This window comes from Brachyhypopomus gauderio, chromosome 20 (assembly GCF_052324685.1).
Source record: "Brachyhypopomus gauderio isolate BG-103 chromosome 20, BGAUD_0.2, whole genome shotgun sequence".
NCBI classification, from domain to species: Eukaryota; Metazoa; Chordata; class Actinopteri; order Gymnotiformes; family Hypopomidae; genus Brachyhypopomus; species Brachyhypopomus gauderio.
In genome coordinates this window covers 640,715-647,388 of record NC_135230.1, presented here as the reverse complement: position 1 = coordinate 647,388, position 6,674 = coordinate 640,715, and positions in this window count along the sequence as shown.

Here is a 6,674-nt window from a genome sequence, read left to right as displayed (position 1 = left end):
CCAGTAACCCCCTAGGAACAGGCTAGGTGACATCCAAGAACAGATTGGTCGACTACTGGGGAGACAGTTGACAGGACGGAAAGATGGTAACCGGGGCAGGGTGGGTTAGCAACCCAACCTGTATCTTTTGTGAGAGAGAACCCAATCAAGCTACGGAAAGCCCTACAGCGAGATCCCCCCAGGAGATCCCGAAAGGAGGATAAGATCTCCAGTCGGACAGACCACACGGTGATGACCCAGGCAAATGGACAAATGGTGAACAAATCATGGATTTGTGCATGCCCAGTGGAATTCTTTATCTGGTCTACAAGTGGTGCCCAGACCTTCTATGGCACCTATGGAGGATCCTGAAGGTGATTTGGAGAAGGGGAAAAGTGGCTGACCAGTGTAGGCTTGATAAGGGAGTTTCGATCCCCAAAGAGGAGTTTCGATTGCGCCAGTAAGAGCAGAGTGTGAAGGTTCAATTAGCAGGATAAGAACACAGTTTTGCTCAAAATATTGCAACGCACACAACATTATGGGTGACATACCAGAGTTCAAAAGAGGACAAATTGTTGGTACACGTCTTGCTGGCGCATTTATGACCAAGATAGAAAATCTTTGTGATGTATCAATAGCCATGGTATCCAGGTTAATGTCAACATACCACCAAGTAGAATGAATCACATCCAACAGGATTAACTGTGGACACAAGAGGAAGTTGTCTGAAGGATGTTTGAGTGCTAACCCAGATTGTATCCAAAACACATAAAACCACAACTGCCCAAATCACGGCAGAATTAAATGTGCAACTCAACTCTCCTGTTTCCACCAAAACTGTCTTTCAGGAGCTCCACAGGGTCAATATACACGGCCGGGCTGCTATAACCAAACCTTTGGTCACTCGTGCCAATGCCAAACGTCGGTTTCAATGGTGTAAGGAGCACAAATCTTGGGCTGTGGACAATGTGAAACATGTATTGTTCTCTGTTGAGTGCAACACATCCGGGAGAGTTACGGCATGGAGAAACCCCAAAGAAGTGTACCACCCAGACTGTTGACCAGAGTGAAGCATGGGGGTGGATCAGTGATGGTTTGGGCTGAACATGAAAGTGAAGTTGAACATCTCCCATGGCCTGCACAGTCACCAGATCTAAATATTATTGAGCCACTTTGTGGTGTTGTAACGCAGCTCATGCTGTGGAGCGAGGGGACGGACACAAATGCTGAGAAGAGCGAGATTTATTACAGGGCATACCATCATCGGAGTCAGAAAAACAGTCCGGGGTCACGGGAGGGCAGTCCGAGTAACAAAGGTAGACAGGCATGACAAAACAGGGAAAGGCAAACAGGGCACGGAGAAACAGGGAACACGAGTAACAGGCGAATGAATAAAAAAACAGGAACACACCACGAACAACCAAAACAGCCAAAGCAACCAAAATACCCGACAAAGGACTAATATACACAGGGCTGAAACAAGGAACAGGTGATGGCAATGACACGGGGGCGTGGTAGACAATAGGGAATCACGGAGACAAACGAGCAGGGCGGGGTGAACAGGCAAGAAACGCAGACATGAGGGAACCCGAAGTGACAGCTAAGGGAGGGGGGCGTGGCCATACGTGACAGGTGTTTTGGATAGTGTTGGGAACGTTACTTTAAAAAAGTAATTAGTTATAGTTACTCACTACTTGTTCAAAAAAGTAACTGAGTTAGTAACTGAATTACTCTATAATAAAAGTAACTCGTTACCAGAGAAAGTAACTATTTGCGTTACAGTTAAAAAAAGTTATATGCCAATGAATAAGGATTTTTTTTGAAAAAGCAGTTTTTACAGTCAGTTGAAATGAGTAGATCAGAAAGGCGTTTAACTTTTGATATTTATTGCACATCCACAGACCAGTGCAGGATAAAATCCTTTAATATCCCAAATCTTTGTAAAAAAAAAAAAAAGTAAACAGTTACACTATATAAAGTGCATTTACATCTATCAAATAAAATTAAATTCTCTCAATCTGAGACAACTGTTTGTTCACAACAGAAGTAAACTTAACAATACAACCTCTATTCTTAATTAAATAATTCAAATACCCAGTCTGGTAGACATTCAGGAACTTCAAGTATTTTCTTAAATAATGTTTATATCGCCTCCTTGAAAATGCTAAGTTTTCTTCCTCGCCATTTCTGTCTCTTCTCTGTTTGTGTCGTGTGCTTCGGCGCGCGTGTAAAAACACTGGCTTTGATTGGCTACCATAACTCTGCCTTAGCCAATCACTTTCTGACTTGTTAAGTTAAACAGGTGTTACACCGAGAACTGTGACCTATCGAGATCTGTTACTCCTCACTAGCCTGGGCAGCGGTCCGCTCGGATTACTGTTAGTATATCAATATATAGTAACGCACCGCTTTTAATGACCAGTAATGTAAACGGCGTTGTAACGACAGGAAAAGTAATTAATTATATTATCCCGTTACTAACAAAATTACGCCGTTACCTAACGCCGTATTTTTAACGGCATTATTCGCAACACTGGTTTTGGAGGAGCAAGTCAGGAAAGGTTTTCCTTCACCAGCATCACGTAGTGACCAGTGGCCTCATATACAAATGGTGTGTATGTACAAAAACATTGCATACGCTAAGTTTCACGCAAACGGTCAGATGTACTTAAACGTGAGAAAGTGCGTACACCCACGACACTTTCACCTCAGGCGTACGTTTGTTTCTGTGTTTTCATCATTTAGCAACACTTAGAGGTGATGCATTGAAATAACAACTATTAAGATATCCTTTACGCACACATTGTAGTAAGCCCTTATTCTGTAAAATAAAGTAAATTAATCAGACAATTAAACAGTAAATTAATCAGACAATTTCATTGCCTTACTGAAATATTCATTCAATGTGTTTCCACTTAGCCTAGATTATATAAACATGCATTAAATGTTGCTCTGGAGTTCTTGGGAGATGGCAGCGTTGGCATTACTGGAAGATATTGCTAATGGCTGAATTCACAGAGAGCGCGTTTTCTGTGACCATTATGATTTTTTGGTGATGATGATGACTGGCTTATAAGCCGTTTCAGATTTCCAAGAACTGTCCTGTTGTGCTGAGTTGGGTCCAGTTTTGGAGAGAGAAATGCGAGGAGTTGCGCATTACCAGCGACAACGCTCGGCTTCCTGGCGACTGGCTCGTTTCAAAGAGAACTGGCAGACCGGTCGGGGATATCCCAGTCATCTTTGAGCCGGGCCATGTCCGCTGTTTTGGATGGGATCATCTGCATGTCAGCTAGTAAAGTTCCCATATGAAGCAGTTGACCAGGCAAACATTAAAGTGCAATTTGAAGCGATTGTCGGTTTCCCTAATATAATTGGAGCGATCGACTGCACACACATTTCTATAAAGGCACCATCTGAGGAGGAATTTGCTTATGTGAATAGAAAGCACTTTCATTCCATAAATGTGCAAATAATCTGTGATGCAAAAATGTGCCTTACTAATGTAGTGGCACCTTGGCCTGGATCAACCCAATGATTCGTACATCCTTACAAACAGCATGGTTGGGATAAGATTACAAGCTAGCAGAGTGCGTGATGGGTGGCTTCTTGGTAAGCAACAAATTTAAAGCATTTAAATAAAAGCTTTTGACATTTCCAGCTTAGAATAATTCATTTTAAACATGGGTAATTGTTAAATTAGTTAGGAAACAGCAGCTACGTGCTCCAGACTGACCGGGAGCGGAGATCAGTCGTGGAGAGGGCGATTGGGCAGCTGAAAAGCCGGTGGCGCTGGGGTCCTGCACAATGTTGCGCACAGGTATGCCGTGCCATTGTTAGAGGTGATGGAGCACCCAGCGAACCCAGAGTCAGGACAAATTAATGCGCAGCCTAACCCAGGTGCCATACAAGCAAGGCAATAAATCATAAGTACAATATAAAAAGGTTAGAGACAGTATTCGAGACCGCGTGTCCTCTCCGGTTTCAGTCCCTGAAAGGGAAATGACTGAAACTTTTTATTCTTATGTCATCGGTATGAAAACATAATATTTTATGACATGTCCAATCAACACTGTCGTATAGAAATAAATACTTACTTTGTGTACAATCCGAATCCCCCACATTGGGATATACCACGCCGGTGAGGGCCGTGTCACCAACAATGTCAGCAACTCTCTGGTCAAATGGAGTTCGATATCTCCTGCCCCCCACCTGTTTGTGTCACACTCTGGCGCTGTGTAGTCAGCCTCCGCTTCACATCTACCTTAATGTCTGACCACTTCTTTTATTTCTGTCAGTGTGCATTGTTCTGACCCCACAGCATTTAAAGTTTCACACACACTGTCCCACTCAGACCTTTTTGCGCTTTGCCGTAATGCCACAACGTGCCAAACAAACATTTTTTCCACACCTCTACCTCATTCAGGAGCGTCTCTACTTTCACATTCGGTGAAGTTCCTCCTCTTTCCCCATTTAGACATGATTTGTGATAGATCAGAGAGGAAACTCCTCTGGTGCAGGGCAAATTTAAATGAATTTGCATATTTATAAGGGGGCGTGTCACAGGAGTCACTAATATATATATATATTAGTGGTGGGACTTTAACGCATTAATTTTGATTAATTAATTACAGGCAAATTAACGAACTAAAAAAATGAACGCATTTTAACGTATTTAGCGCATGAGACACTTTTGCACCGTGGAATGTTTCTCAGTGCACGAGTTCCAGACATACAGATTATATGGACACACAATAAGATGAGCATGATGGAGATGACTGAAGAGGCTACGCTGGTGGATGGGAAATTTAAATATAAGAAACTTCCAGATGGAAGTACAAACACAAATAGTGTTATTTGCACTTTATGCAGGAATGAGTTCGCTTATCACAGGAGCACTTCCACCCTTCGTTACCACCTCAATGCAAAACATGTTGGAGCTAACGCGCAAGTCAGTAATGATAACTTAGCTGATAAATGTATTCCTAGTACGATAGGGTGACCAAACGTCCGTATTTCCCGAGACATGTCCGTATTTCACATCCTGTCCCAGGCGTCCGGGGTTTTTTTTTTTAAGTGAGGAAATGTCCTGGTTTTTAAATGACCTTCATTGGACCATTAAGACTGGATTAAACTTTCGCGATTGACCGTAGCGCGCGACTCCGCACACCTCGCGCGAGCGGCGGAGGCGTTTATTGACGCGTCACATTATTTGCTGTGTTGTTCGCTCTCTGTGGTCGAAGATAAAGACTTACAAGAAGCGCTGCACATTGCGTCAACTGATGCAAGTTACAAACTGCCATCCAGAAAGACAATGTGGAAGAAAATCCAGCAGCTGTATGATGAGGAAAGGGAAGTAAAACAGGTTATTGTGAAGAGCGCCACAAATGTGGCTCTGACTGTGGATCACTGGACCTCTGTTAGCAACAAGAATTATCTTGGTGTGACAGCTCATATTATAGATGATGAATTTATAGATGATGAAGATCCAGTCATTTGCTTTGAGCATGCAGAAGACCACTTCTAGGCACTATAGAGATGCCTGTGGCAGAGGCCTGGGAAATTAAAGAAAAAGTATACCATCTAAAATGGTAAATCTTCTGATTTACTTCCAGTATCCTGAGCATTTTTGGTCAGAATTTCCAGTGTTCTGAAAACAGTTTGCTCTGTTTTCTGCACTCATCTATTGGTCTGTGTAGTAAACTGGTGGAAAAATAAACAAGATGTTGAAGTTTATGATTATGTTCATTGATTCATTCATCATTCAAACTTAAATTTATATTTCTCATGTTAAATACTGAAATGTGATTAAAATGCGATTAATTTCGATTAATTACAAAGCTTCTGATTAATTCGATTAATTTTTTTGATCGCGTTCCACCCCTAATATATATATATATATATATATATATATATATATATATATATATATATATATATATATATATATATATATATATATCCTGTAGAGTAGTAGAGGTGTCTTCAACTAAGGATTTTCATAGTCAAATCGGATTCGTCAGATTTTCCTTTTAATTGACTAATAGTCGAATCAGGGTTTTTGTTTCCTAGAGCACCTTAAACAGGATCCCGTTCTCATTCAGGACTTTTTTCCACTTCAAAGGAAAAACCTAAAACACTCAGATAAATGAATAAACATGGTAGGTTGGCTTTATTCAGCTTTTATTTATTTATTTACTTTTTTTTATGAAACGTTAGAGAACATTCACAAATAAAGTCACCGTCAGTTAGCAGTGCGCATATCGAACTTTGTCAGACAGGCACTGTGCGAAATGTCAAAAATATTTTTAATAAAATATGCCTGCTTGAAAATATAAAAACAATTTGCCACACAACAGCAAAAAATTATAAGTAAAGGTTCAAGTAACGGGGTCTAAAAAAAAAGCAAACAACAACAAAAAATGTGTATAGGCCTACGAGACGCACCGCGGCGAGACGACACGACACGATCGAAACGACAAACGGCTGAACTATATATTTTTTCGCGTGTTCACCTCCGTTCATTTGTATTGTGCAATTGCAGGGTGTGATTTATTAATGTGTAGTAAGGAAGATGCCTATTGTTAATGCACACACATCATTTAAAAATATTTATTAACAAAAATTAGGATGATTTTATTTGACAAAAGGCTATATATAATGAAAACAAAGACATTTCATGCAACAACTAATGCTTA